Below are 15,510 nucleotides of genomic sequence, written 5' to 3'. Positions count from 1 at the left end.
TGGTCAGGATAGAAACTAAAGCCATTCTAGAATTGAATGAAAGTGAATATAAAACAAATCCAAACTTATGGGTTATAGTAAAAGTGATTTTCTGAGGCATCATAGCACTAAAAGCCTACATAAAAAATTGAAGAGATCTCATACTATTAATTTAACAGCATATCTCAAAGCCCACAAAGACAAGGAAGAAATAGTAATCAACCTTAGATATGAAATAAACAAAATAAAACAAACAATAAAAATAATACAAATCAACAAATCATTTTTCAAATTAACTAAAAGACAGAAAACATCAGAATTAAACAGGAAAAGGGACATAGTAAGAGATACCAAAGAAATCCAAAGAATCATAAGCACATACTTTACAAACCTGTGGTCCATCAAATTGGAAAATAAAAATAAAAACAATAATTTTCTTGATACTTACCAATCCCCAAAGTAAAATCAAGATAAGATAAGCAATTTAAACAGACCTAGAACTTCATGTGAAAGAAAAGCATTAACTAAAATCTTACCAACCAATGAAAGACCAGAGTCAGAAGGTTGTAGTGCTGAATTCTCACAGCCATTATAAAAAGAAGATATTATGAAATTTGCAGGTAAATTGATGGAGCTAGAAGAAAAAAAAACATACTGAGTGGAGAAATCCAGACTCAGAAAGACAAGTATAATGTGTATTTGCTTCTATGAGAATATTATCTCATTTAAGAATACAATGTACATTTCTAGTTTATGAAAGCCATTATTATAAACTATTTAAAATAATTAAGAAATCCAGGTTAGTAGTTAGTCATCTATAACAATCAAATTTGCAGTCTTGTTAAATATGTTTAAGGCCCAATAGAGATATATTTTAGGCAGATTAGTGGTCAATGTACACTTCAGGAATCTACATAATACTGAACTTAAGATGTTTTAATAATATAAGGCTTTTCATGACAGTGAGACACATCTGCTCCTGGCAACAGCAATTTATTTCAACAAAGGATGATGGGTATTGAATAACCTCCAAAGTTAACCACTGGGCAAGACACACACATCCCTTGCCTTGACTAGTTACAGTATGCTGTCCAAATTTGGCAAACAGGACAGAAAAGAAGATGACTGCTGAGTCCTTTGAAATTTCTGCTTCCCAAAATGGGTCAGTCAGATGTTCTAGGCCTGTAGACGTTAGATGGATGCCCCAATGTTACAAATGAAGTGTATTTGCTGTATATTCAGCCAGCTTTTTCTGTAATTTCTATAGTTTTGAGTAAGTTTCTGTGTCATTATTGGAAAGCTGGTAACCTAAGAAAGTCTGAAGAGAAAGCTTATTATAAGCATACATATTGTCAGATGATATATAGAAGGTAGGCAGGTAGGTAGATAGATAAATATATAGTTTGATAGATAGAGGCATATAGAAAGAAATGCATACAAACACACAAATCTTATACTTTTTCCAAAATCTCAATGCAATATTATAAATACACTACATAAATTTATATGACCCTCAAAGTTGGCAGTAATACCCCAGATATTATTACACAAATGTTATTTGTAAAATAAGATAATAAGAGTGATGATATTAAAAACAAAACCCTTATTCTCAAGGTAATTAAAAGCAAAATCACCATCTGGGAATAAATTTTTAAGAATATCTGATAAAATGAAAAACGTTTGTATATACAATAATATACTGAAAACATGATAATGAAACAACCCAATTAAAAAGTTGACAAAGGATTTGAACAGTCATGTACCAAAGAAAACATACAAGTAGAAATATGCATATGAAAATACTTCAGCCTCATTTGTTACCAGGGAGCTGCAAATTTGAAACCAACAAAGAAACTTGTGGTCAAAGCTCTCTATTTGAGCAAAATAAATAAATAAATAAATAAATAAATAAAGTAATATTAGCTTACAAGCCAATTATAAATAAATACCCATAAGCCCACAAAAAATAAATGAACAAATATGTAAAAGGAAATGAAAAAACAAAGATCCCATTCAGAAGAGTTTCAGATTCCTGCTTCATAGTCACAGGAGACCTTCATAAAGACATGACAATTAAATGTGGTATAGCCTGAGTAGAGAGTATACAAGAAATAGCTCAATGGGTACGAAATTTAGTTAATAATATCACTGTTATCTATACTTTATTCAACATACCATAGCATATAAACCTTTGGTCACAGAGAAATCTAGGGCTATAATGTGTCAGAAATTTCTTAGTTCATTTTCTATAGCTGTCACCAAGTTCCCAATATATATTATATAAAGGCGGGGGCGGGGGTATTCTGCTTGCAAGTTTGGAAGTATTATTTGGTAACTATATCAGAAGAGGGCTTGTGTTGTATCACAGCATGGCGGGTAGCATGGCCATGGGATGATATGCATGACGTATCAGAAAGCAAGAAGAGTTGGAGAGGTCAGACTCACTCTCTTCCTGACGCTTCCCACTCAGTGGAACTAATCAGGGCTGTTGATAAATACAGCATTCTCTTTCAAACAGGGTATCCATTTTCTAACCACCTTTAAAGGGTCCCCTAGATCAAGATTCCAGCACATGAATCTTAAGATTATAAACTACATCCAAAGACACTACGAACATATTTTCTTCACCCCTTTTTCTATGCTTCTACATCCCTTTAAGATAAAGTTTATGTTAGTATTACTCAGTTATTTTGAATAAAACCAACAGAAAACAGAAGAGATGTTACATTTTTCTTATGTGTCAATCATCAGCAATATACATCAAGCCTAAAATTGTGGTTAGCTTCATGAACCAATTATACCTTAAATATAAATAATGATACCAAGATAATAGTCATGTCCTTCATTACTTAGGACCTTTTACATGTGCTTGTCTTTAACAGATGGATTAAACATAATTTTCTTTTCTACTTATTTAGCCTCAGGTAGAAAGGATACTCAATGTGTCACATTTTAAGTTTCATGAGAAGATAATAAAATGTGACTTTATATTGATGTGGGATTCCCCTCTTTATACTGTGAATACCATTGATTAATAAAGAAACTGTATTGGGCCTGTGATATGGCAAAAGAATAAAGCTATGTGAGAAAAACTAAACTGAATGCTAGGAGAAAGGAGGAAGAGTCAGAGAGAAGCCATGGAGCCCCACCAGAGACAGATGCTGGGAACTTTACCCTGTAAGCCACAGCCATGTGGTGATACACAGATTACTAGAAATGGGTTAAATTAAGATATAAGTGGTAGATAATAAGAAGCTAGAGCTAATGGGCCAACAGTGTTTTAAATAACATAGTTTCTGTGTGATCATGTTGGGTCTGAGATGCCAAGCAGCCAGGAAACAAAGTGGCCCTCCTACAACATATTGGCACACCAATGTGGCTAACTAAAATCCACTTAAAACCTGAAGCTTGAAAAGCCACCTTTTTTTTGAGGGGTGGGGGTGTGGCAGCATTGTGCAGTTCCTTTAAGAGTGGTTTTCCTGATTCAGAGGTAGCAGAAAAAATGCTGTAGTTTTGAAATGCTGGCTTTCTAGGCCATGCTGCCAACACAAACTCTGACTCTTGCGGGAGGTCTGGCTATGGAGCATATAAATGGAATTGTGAACAGAGTGCTACAACTTGCTTGCTGGCAACATAGACTGGCTGCATGCCTAAAAATAGGGCTGTGAGCACGGCTCTCAGAGGCAGCAAATAGCTCTGTCATGCTGGACTGTGCAGAACAAGCAGGCAGGGCCATATATACCCTAGCAATGCTACATTTTAGATTCTTAAGAAGGGTTTAACATTTTAAGAAGCACTTCTGGTAAGAAAATAATTACAGAAATGCAATAAAGACAAATTCAGATGGAAAAGACCTCTAAATGGGTCACAGTGTTGGATAAATGTATGTAGGCTTAGGGGAGAGAAGAAAAAGAGTATAGAGAGTTATAAAAAGAAGTAAATCATTATTTTAAAATAATAAAACAAAGTTTTTAAAGAGACAAAGTAAGACAGTCATAGATTAAAGGAGTAAAGATAATAAAATAAATATTAAAAAGTAATAGAGTAAAAACAAGCCATGTAAAGATGAAAAACTAACACAGAATCTGGATTATTTTCTTTGAAGTTTTTGACTGTAAAGGAGCTATGTACAGAGAGACATTTCATTGTATGGACTGTTAAATTAAGCCAGCATATATGTTTTAAAGGTATTTTGTCTTCAAAATATGGTTCTGAGGATATGTTACTATGGAAAAGTGATTCTTCTTTTGTTTTCACAGAGAATGAGATCTGTGGAATTTTTCCAGACTAATGTGGTTTGAAGGACCAAAAACTCCTAAACAGTTGCCATGAACACCTCTAAAATTTACTTCCCCCAATATACAGCAGGAAGTAGTTTGGAAAAAACTATGCCCAAATTCCCAAATACTGTTTATAAATATTTGTTTATATTTAAAGGGGGATATGCTATAGAGATGGATACTTTGCATTGGTATAGATCACACACTATTGATACAAATTTCAGGTCAATTTTGTTATACTGTGTATATGTACTTCTGATATTGATTATGGTATTGTGTTTGTGCAGCTCACTTAAAAATGTAATGTATAATTAAGAAACATAGGTTAACAGATAATCATCTATAATAGACAAGCTTGTAGTCATATTAGTTTGGTTTCCTATATATAGAGAGATATATTTCAGTTAGATAGGTATTCTTCAAATCTTTCAAAGACTTTCAGAATATAGCATTTGAAATGTTTTAAGAAGTTTGACTTTTCCTAACAGTGAGACACATCTGATCCTGGCAGCATCAATTACTTCAAGATGATTATAGGCACTGAAGAGGCTCCTAATTGAGTTTGTTAGTAATTTGGGTAAGAAACTGCTCTTGCCCGGACTGCTTGATAATCTGTACATGCAGAACCTACAGAGAAATGACTGCTGAATGTGCCTAATAAAGGTGAGATTGTCCTCTGAGGTGCCTGCTTCATGAAAGTGTCTGCTAGACATTCTGCAGGACACAGAACAAACTGATAATATCAGCAGAACTGTCTTTGAAAGTTACTGTTTCATGTAAAAGTCTGCTCCAACATTACAGAAAAACTTTGGATGATTGTCCAGGCAGCAAGATGTCTCTGTCAGACGGAGACCCACATTGGAGCACCGGACTGAGCCCCCCAAGGTCCAAAGGAGGAGCAGAAGGAGGAAGAACATGAAAAAGGAAATCAGAACCGCAAGGGGAGCGATCACCCACTGATACAAGGGGACTGATCTAATGAGAGTTCACCAAGGCCAGTTGACTGAGACTGAAGGAGCGCTTGATCCAACCAGATTCTCTGGAGGAGGCTGGATTCCCTGAATGTGGCTGACCCGAAGTCTTTCTAAAAAGCCATTGACAATGACTCTGGGACTTGTTTTCTCTGCATATTCTGGATTTCTGGGGGATCCAGTCTGTTTGGATACTCACCTTCCTGAACCTGGAGGGAGCTGGGAGGAACTTGAACTACCCACAGGGCAGGAAACCCGGACTGCTCTTAGGGATGGAGAGGGAGGAGGAGAGGGAGTGGGGGGAGTGGGAGGGTGGTGGGAGGAGGGGCGAAAATGGAAACTTTTATATTTTAATAAACTTAAAAAAAAGTGAAAAAAAGATGTCTCTGTCAATTCTAGAGTTTTGGAACTTGCTTACAATGTACTTCCTGTTAAGTGAGGTATTATTATATCCTTATGGAGTCTTTGATGGAATTGAAATATAGATAGTAATAATATAGTCTTCCTTAGTTATGATTAAAGATAAAATAGATATAAATTTTGTAACTGTAATTCTTGCTTTATAACTGTTTTGCATATGTAATTTTACCGTGTTAAAGTTAAAACCTTTCTTTTTTATTTAAATAGAAAAGGGGAAGTGATGTGGGATTTTTTTGTTCTTTAAAAGATATGATGGGATGTCCCGAGCAGCCTGCAAGCCAGGCAGAGGCTGCCACCAGAGCAGTGCAGGGTCCCTGGGCGAGCAGCAGAGTCAGGCGGCTGGATGCAGTGGACGGCAGAGTAAATGGACATAAGGCTATATATAAAGCTAAACATTTATTACTTAGAGAAGAGAAAGACATTTATTACTTAAAGAAGAGGAAAACAGAGAGAGAGACAAAGACACATATATACACACCAAGAGACAGACAGAAGAGAGGCTAAGATGGTGACCAGGAGGTCAGAAGTGGGTGGGAGTGGGCGTGGCTAGTCCTTAAAGGCACCACAAAGGAATAACAGGATTCCCCTCTGTATGCTGTGAATACCATTGATTAATAAAGAAACTGTCTTAGGCCTGTGATAGGGCAAAAGAATAGAGCTAGGTGGGGAAAACTAAACTGAAAGCTGGGAGAAAAGAGGCAGAGTTAGGGGGAAGCCATGTAGCCCTGCTAGAGAGAGACACTGGGAACTTTACACGGTAGCCAATAGCCACATGGTAATACACAGATTACAAGAAATATGTTAAATTAAGATATAAGTGTTAGCCAATAAGAAGCTAGAGCTAATGGGCCCAGAAGTGTTTTTAAATAATATAGTTTCTGTGTGATTATTTCGGATCCGAGCTGTCAGGCAGCTGGGAAACAAACAAGCAGACCTCCTACAACATTATATGGATACATAAATTTATTTAAAGTCTTAAGCTGTAAATTATTTTTAAAAATTCAAGACTTGTTTATTTTGAGCTTGTTTTATTTATTTCCATACGAAGGTTTGAACAGTCTTTCTGCAATGCTTGTGAGAAGTTATGACTTTTGGATCCCAAATATACAATGAAATTTAGGGGATTTCAAAAATTGTAGCTTTGCTAATTGTATGTTATTTGTAAAGAAATATACAGAAATGCTTACTTCTGATTCCTCATTCTACAGTAGTAATGATAATTCATAAGTGGCATGGAAAGATTTAACTAAGGTAACAGATGTAAAGCATATACATCCAATGCACTAAAGGTACACAAACTCATAAGACATGTATGAATACGTTCACACGGATACACACACACACACACACACACACACATGCATGTGTGTATATATATATATCCATATATGTATATATAAGTATATATATTTCATGGCTATGTGTATTTCTATATTGGTATTTTGTTGGTTTATGAAAAAATACATTCTAAAATCATGCAGAAATCACAAATGGGTCAGTTAACTGTGTTCTGTTGTTACTTTTATTAATAGCATAAAGGTAGATGCATCTTGAGGAAAGTTATCACCTATGATCTGTCTAGTCTGCATACTTTTTTTTCATTTATTTATTTATTTGTTTATTAAAAATTTCCATCTCCTCCCTGTCTCCTTTCCCCTTCCCCCTCCCCTTCCCTCTCTAGTCCTAAGAGCAGTTAGGGTTCCCTGCCCCGTGGGAAGTCCAAGGTCCTTCCCCCTCCATCCAGGTCTGTAAGGTTGAGCATTTAAACACACCAGGCTCTCACAAAGTCAGTCCATGCAGTAGAATCAAAACCCAGTGCCATTGTCCTTGACTTCTCAGTCAGTCTTCATTGCCAGCCACATTCAGCGTGCCCAGTTTGCTCACATGCTCTACCACTCCCTGTCCAGCTGGCCTTGGTGAGCTCCCATTAGATCAGACCCACCGTCTCAGTGGGTTGATGCACCCCTGGTGGTCCTGACTTCCTTGCTCATGTTCTCCCTCCTTCTGCTCCTCATTTGGACCTTGGGAGCTCAGTCCAGTACTCCAATGTGGGTCTCTGTCTCTATCTCCATCCATCGCCAGATGAAGGTTCTATGATGATATGCAAGATATTCATCAGTGTGGCTATGGGACAAGGCCAGTTCAGGCACCCTCTCCTCTACTGCCCAAGGAACAATCTGGGGACCTCTCCTTGGACCTGGGTACATACTTTTTTTCTATTTTCAGTTCTTTTTAAATTTATCCTGGATTAATTCTGCTATTTTCTCACCACTAGTTAGTTATACTAGGTGTCAGATTGCATGTTGTTCACATTTTAATAGATTTCTTCCTTCTCTGAGTTTATGTAGAGTGCTGTCATAGACTAGTGACCAGATAAGTAGCCCTATATACTATCATTCTCATTTTTTTTCAATTTCATACGTATGTGTGGGGAGTATGCTTGTATTTGTATATACACATATATTCCCAATTATCTTCTGTCGAGTACATGAAACGTCTGTTTCAGAATTCACTGTTTGAACCTGAAAAACAATTGGTAAACTCTTCTCTGGGGAAGGCTACCTCTCCTGTTTCCAGTTTTCCTCAGTTGATTTTACTTCTTTGTGTAGTGTTGAGACCTCGTGGGATTTTCCCTGTGCAATCTGGAATATTTGATGGTGTTCTTTTTTGACTCACTAAGAAACACAATCTTACAGCAAAGTTTCAGATCCTCCAGCTCTTACAAGCATTCTTCCCTCTCTTCTGCAATATTCTCTTAGCCTTAACTGTGGAAGCATTTTGAGCTATATCTATGAGAACCGGCAGCCATAACTAAATTGTTGTAGTTTTCTATAATAGTTTCCATCTATTACAAAGAGATATTTTCTTGATGAAGGATGAAGATGATACGTATCTGTGAGTATAAGGATATATTATACACATGTTTATAGATTATTATTAGTAACTATGCTGGTTTAGTAAAATAATGGTTGTTGATTCTCATCAAATATTCATAATTTCACAATACTGACTAGTTATGTATGTTTCCAATAACAATCATGGTATCCCTCTTATTGATCATGTCTTAAGAACAATTAGAGAGCCATTGGTTGCTGTCAAAAATGTGTGCCACTACTGCACTCAAAAGAGTATCATGGGATGCTGGTTGTTGATATCTATATCTATATCTATATCTATCTATATCTATATCTATCTATCTATCTCTATCTATCTATCTATCTATCTATCTATCTATATCTATATCTATCTCTATCTATCTCTATCTATCTATCTATCTATCTCTATCTCTATCTCTATCTATCTATCTATCTATCTATCTATCTATCTATCTATCTATCTATATATATATATATATATACATGGCTTCCTGATTGGAAGCATGAGTGGCGACTTCTGGTACCAAGAAAGGTAGTTCTCAGGGATAGAACATTCAGGTTATTTCTAGCTCAGGGATTTCTGGGTTCTGTTTCTGAAGTGCACACTGTCTCCTTCAGTAATAGGGACTTATTTTTCACCACTGGTAGGTAACCAAGGGCAACAACAATAGGCTCAATGTTTTGGGAGTCTCTTAGACATCCATAGCCAGCAACATGAAAAGAGAACTTCTTACGTGTGGTATTTTGTTTTTGGTTAGGTGGTCTTTGGTTCTTGGAAGAAGTTCTGTTGACCCAGATATTGTTCTTTTCTAAGACTCCACATACAAACAATTTAAATCAACTCTAAAATAAGAGGCACCATTGTTTTTATTGCAGTGATAATTGACAATCACACAGGATCTGAGTTATTTATTATGAGAAGGAATTCACTCAAAACTATCAATAGAAATGGGAATAAATTACTGTGTAATGAATAAGAGCAGAAGTAGGAAAGACCAGAAGTAACATTTTATAATAAGTTTCTATGATCAGAATATTTATCTTAGTATTATGTTAGTGAAAAATAAAAGGTAATGAAAATAGGGGAGTTCCTATTTTGGTATCATCATCCTTTGTTTTAGTTACGCTGGGGTTAACTGTTTGCTTATCTGAAAGCGGAGGAGGTGCTGGCAATTGACAACAGCAATTTTAATTCTGAAACCTCAAATATTTTATTTTTTTCAGCTGTGGCTGGTCAAATCATTTCCAAAAAAGCAAGACTAAAATAGTGAGCCTTAAGAAAATATCCTATTACTTCTCAAGATTTGGAATGGTAAGGACCAGTCAAGGAAAATACCTAATTTCTTCAAGGAAAAAGACTTCAAATTTCCTTTGAAACATCTCTGCTGCCATAGTTACCAAAGGCTCTCAGTTTTTTCCCTAATAATAACATCACCATCTAGATACAAAGAGCTTACCAAAGTTAATGGTTTAATGTGGAAACTTACAAGGCAGAGAAATCTGCCTCTAATGAATTTCAAAAATTTGACATTTAGAGATGTTTATTCACAAATATACCTGTGTCAAATTCAAACGTCTTTTTGAATTTATTGATGTAAGCAAAAGTTGTATAGAAATGGAAAGTTCTTTATTATTTCATTCTCCAGATATGTGCAACTTGTAAGTATGGGAGCAATGTGTGTGTGTGTGTGTGTGTGTGTGTGTGTGTGTGTGTGTGTGTGTGTTTCCAACTCTTGGGATTCCTTAATTGTCTGTAGTTCTTTGTAGGATTGAAACTTTGTGAAATTTCCTGAATTCCTGTTAACATGTCTATTATGCTGTACTTGTTCAGTTCATGCTCTGGCAGCCATATTGGTGAGACATCATAGGTGTAGCTTCTGATATTTCTAGGAGGCACAACCTCAAAGCAAACTTCTTATTCTACTGTATCCTTCACACTTCTCATTCCTAATTCATTACTGTGAAGTTGCTCCTCAAGAAACATTAACCTGCTTCAGACACAACCTGCTCAATGAAACCCAAGGAACAGTTATAAAATATGATGCATCTATTTATGTGACTCACTTAAGTTTTAGTATTGCTCAAATATTATTGCATGGAGAAAAAATTGCTGAGTTCCCTAGAATAAACTTTATGAACTTATATCACTTCCTGCCCATTTGGCAAATACCCTTCAGTCTACAAACTCTTAATTCACCTGTACCATCTACTCTTTCTCACATTTATAACTTTGTGTGTTTTGTACAATGTATTTTGATTAGAAACACCCTTCCTCCCAGAACACTTCCCAAACCTCCTTCCTTTTCTACCTGATACAACATAAAAATTGTTGGTCAACTTACCAGGAGTTATACTCGTGGAAAAAATTGACCCATCCTTCTTCAAATGCTAAGAATTTGCCAATAGCTTCTTTATTGGCTGGAATCTCTGGAGGATGGAATGTGGTATAAATGTTCTATTTACAAGTGGGCATTCTAATCTCTAATCCTCTGCACCTTGGCCAGTTGTGAGTCTCTGTACTGATCATCAGTCCAACTCTACAGTTAGGAGTTTCTCCAATGAGTACTGAGAAACACCTTAATATATTGGTATAATGATAGGTCATTAGAAGTTGGTTTAATACTGTTTCCTTTAGCAAAAAATACTAGTATATTCTTGCCTTCTTTCCTTATATTTTAGTAACATATATTACTTATTCACAATTGTAGGCTAGCAAATTTAATTGTAACATCCACAAATGTACGCAATATATTTAGATCATGTTAGTGCCCAATTTTCCTCTATCATATCCTCCCACTTCTAATAACTCTCTTCCTCTTCTCAACGAGTCCCTTTCTCCCTGTCTGTCTCTCTGTCTCTGTCTCTCTCTCCCTGCATGTGTGTGTGTGTGTGTACTGAAAAAAAATTATTCCATTAGGATTTCACAGGAGCAGGACATCTTACTAATAGCTATGCCACTGAAGAAATTTCTGTCTCCGTCTTCCCAGCAACAACTAACCACTAATTGTATATATCCTCAGGAAGAAATGAGGTTTCATGATCCTCTCCCTTCATGGCAGGATACTAATGATGAGCCTGAACTTATGAGAATATTGTGAATTAATTACAACTGTTCTGAGTTCAAAGGTGACAGAGTTGTTGTGTCTGGAAGACAGTGAACCACAATACCCACCCTGCTGGTGGCTCTGACAGTCATCCTTCCCTCTATTACACAATGTTCCCTGGAGCTTGGAGTGGGTTTGGATGTCCCAGTAATGAGGGATCCCTTAACAGTTATTCACTTAATCTCAGCACTTTGACCAGTTATGGGTCTTGGCAGTTAACCACTCCTCGCTATGTTTAGAAGCATTTTTTGTCTAACGCTAATAGCAGTACTCACCTATGGGAATAAACATAATTATTTGAAGGTATTTTGAAGGGAAATTGGGCCCATTTAATAAAACAACAGCAGCAATTTTTCTGCTATAGACTGTGAACTCTCCAACCCAAGATGTTGACCAAGTTTGCAGTACCAGGCAAGATTCTCTGTTGTGCCGCAAGCCTCTGATCTGACCAGAAGGAGGTCAGTTAGGTCCGTAACAAACTTTTCCAACCACGGCACCTGTGGGTTTATCTCACCATGCCATTCATTTTTGATTTGTTTGTTTTGACCTGCTTTGTTTTTCACAGATAGAATCTGGATAGCCATTCCCCCCATCAGCTGAGGTAGCATCCCTTGGTGCTGTGAGAGCTAGGCAGCATGGAGCAAATGCACAGCTCAGATCCAGCCTGAGATCTCTGGAGCCTATGACAAATGCCTGTGGAGCCTTCAACAACAGGCTGTCAGTATGCATTTCTGGAGGGCAGCCAACAACAATGACAATCGCCTACATTGTCTCGGAGTTCTCAAAGGCCTCCCCATCCAACAACTCATAAACTTATAGGAGTGTAGCCCACTCCTGGCCCTGGACTTGTGTTTAATAACCTACAATTTCTAAACTTAGGACACATGAAAAAGCCATAAGGAAACCTGACCCTTGGTAAGCAAATTAAAAATTAATATTTAAAAAAAAAACAGATATTTGAAGCAACATACCTGTTTTGGGTGAATAAACGAGGTATCCCAATACATCTTAGCAAACACATCTTATCACATAGCAAGTGATTCAAACTCCTTTCTTCCTTTCAAGGTAAGTTAAAAAAAAATTCTCGTGGTCCAGAGTTCCATTTTCTATCTTCCTGAAGAGCTAATAATGCTTTAGGATAACCTCACTTCTAATTTTGTATATGAGTCTCCCTTCACTTCCCATTATTAAGTTATGCTTCCTATACTAGTCCCATAATTATGATGATTTTACATCAGTTTTATCATGAAGAGGGCATAACTGAAACAAATGACATGATTGACTGAAAGCATACAAAATATCAAAAACTCAATATATTCAGTGCTTTACTGAATTCTCATAGTCACTGCATTTTAGATGTTCCAATTTCACTCATAGAACTTAAGTGTTATACCAGATTTACTCATTTAGCACAAGGCCAAGCAGATTTTTCATCCAAATGCCCATTGAGTCCAAATCTTTAAAAATGAACCTAGGACATTTTCTTGCCAGTTGCCTGGATTCTAATTCTTCTTACTATATAGTAGAACATTATTACAATTTAACAAAATTTCAGATTCTTTAACTTCCGAATCTACATGAAATTTTGCAACACTTGGGGTGAGTCATTTTAGTTATATATGTATATATTTTCCAGAAGTGTTTGCAAACATGATATGGAATAATTATTGATCAGCACCATCAGTACCAATCAGAGACTTCCCCAAACCACCTTAAATGCCAGTAGCAAAACTGGCAAGGATGATAAGTATAATGATTAGCCAAGACAGCTTACATTATGATCTTTGCATGACATCTAGTGGTTGGAGTTGGAATATTTAAGGAAATGATCTTGAGCAAGCCAGCAAAGGGAGAAAACTCATGTTGCTTTAGAACTCCCCTTCTCAACATCAAAGGAAGAATGACACGGAGATTTCTCACTTCCAAAGGCGGAGCAGAGGAATCTCTTGATCATTTCTGTTTTCCACTCCCTGTGTCAGAGCATAGCAAAATGCCTTTCTGTTAAGCAATCTGTGTTCACTGGGGCTTGTGAAACTTTATGTGCCTGTAGTTAGCACTCATTTCTAATGGCTAGGGGCTCTGGTAATCATTATCACATGCAAAACTTTCGGTTTTCTTTCTCAGACTCTGTGCCACAACAAACCCTTTGTATTTACAAAGGGATGTTAGTTGACTCCTATGCACCTATTAATACCAATGACATTATTTCATAGTTTTAAAAATGTTTGTGTACATCTGCTTTGATCTTTCTAAAACATAAACAAGCAGTTTCTAAACTTTGAGTCATACCAATGTCCCTGTCTTTTGATCTTTCTGATATAAGGTTTGGAATACGCTTCCAGAAACTTTGAGTCAGCTTAGATGATTGACAATACAGAGTAGCACATGACATGTTTGTGTTCGAGCAAATGGCACAACCAGTACTGTGGGAAGCCACAGAGGACCCGAGGTCCAAAAGTCACTGACAAGGCCCTGGAGAAGGAGTGACTAGCTGCTGCCCTGGAGCCCATGTTCCTACAAAGTGACTGGAGGCCTTCCACTGTGTCATTTTCTGATTCCTTCTTCCACAGAACAGAGCTACATAACCTCTGCTTCAAGTGAAGATCAACCTATCATGCACAGAATGAATAGTCACTTTAATTATACACACAGAAGGAACTATTTAGATCAAAAGCTATCCCTGGCATGCACAAAGAGACAGGCCAACAGAGAAAACAACTAACAACCAGAAGTTTATTCATCACATCAAGACTTCCCCCAAGAGACTCTGAAAAGCAGTCATAAATTCATATTTTCCTGAGATCTTTGCTACTTAACTTTCATACTCAGAGCATATGAATGTAAGAGGACTATGTGAAATCTGGCAATTGTCATAAATATTACTTTTTAAATTTTTACCTTCAGAGCCTTTTTCTGTAGTTTTTAAAGGTTGTTTACGCCTGTATATATGATCTATGTGAGTATATGTACAGTACATATATGCAGGAGTTTCCTGAGGCAAGAAGAGAACCTTGGATCCCCTGGAGTTAAAATTGCCGTGAGTGCTAGAAGTGAAACCCAACTGTGTCCTTTACAGGGGTTGCTCTTAAACTCTGAGATATGTCCCAGGTTCCCTACCTGAGCTTAGAGGACCTTAGATTATGTTATCTTTACTTATCTTTTTTGTGGTTGTAGATAGTGTTCACACCATGACAACATGTGGAGGTCAGGAGACAACTTCCTAGAGTTGGTGAGCCCCAGGTACCTAACAGGTTATCAGTCATGGCAGCGAGCAGCATCCCGCCATGCCTAAAGACCACCTTTTCAATTTCTCTCATTCCTAAATAGTCTTTTTTTACTGTGAGATAAGTAAAATTACATATCATGTTCCTGAATTTGTTTCTCTTTAAATATAGATGAAAACATTAAGAATAGTACTGGAATCGCAGTAACTTTTCAGTGGGAGAAAGTAAGCAATAATCTTTTAAATTTTCGGGAGCCATTGTTCAAGATTAAGGTATCAGCAAACCTGATAATCACCTCTGGGATAAAGAGTAAAAGAAGCAGTCACTCTGTATAAGGCTCCAAGAGGACTTTTGTTGAAGAGGTTGGTTTCCCGTGGTCTTTGAAGTGGGTTCTTGTTAAATCTACAGACCTTGTGATGAATGAACCAGAAGAGAGATTGCTGACAGATCAGAAATCCACAGTGGTTGTTTTGTCCTTCCCTTTGAGAAGGTTGATGATTATTAAGCTCTCTACCTAGCAGTCTTTGTTCCTAACCCAGTATTCACTATAAAGGGACAAATCATAAAGGTATTGTGGTTGTCACTAAAATTGACTCTCTCCTATCCTTCTATATAATTTTTATACCTACGATGTGTTTATTAGTCACTGAAATAAA

Source organism: Myodes glareolus, chromosome 2, assembly GCF_982192425.1.
Source record: "Myodes glareolus chromosome 2, mMyoGla1.1, whole genome shotgun sequence".
NCBI classification, from domain to species: Eukaryota; Metazoa; Chordata; class Mammalia; order Rodentia; family Cricetidae; genus Myodes; species Myodes glareolus.
This window is presented reverse-complemented; position numbering follows the sequence as displayed.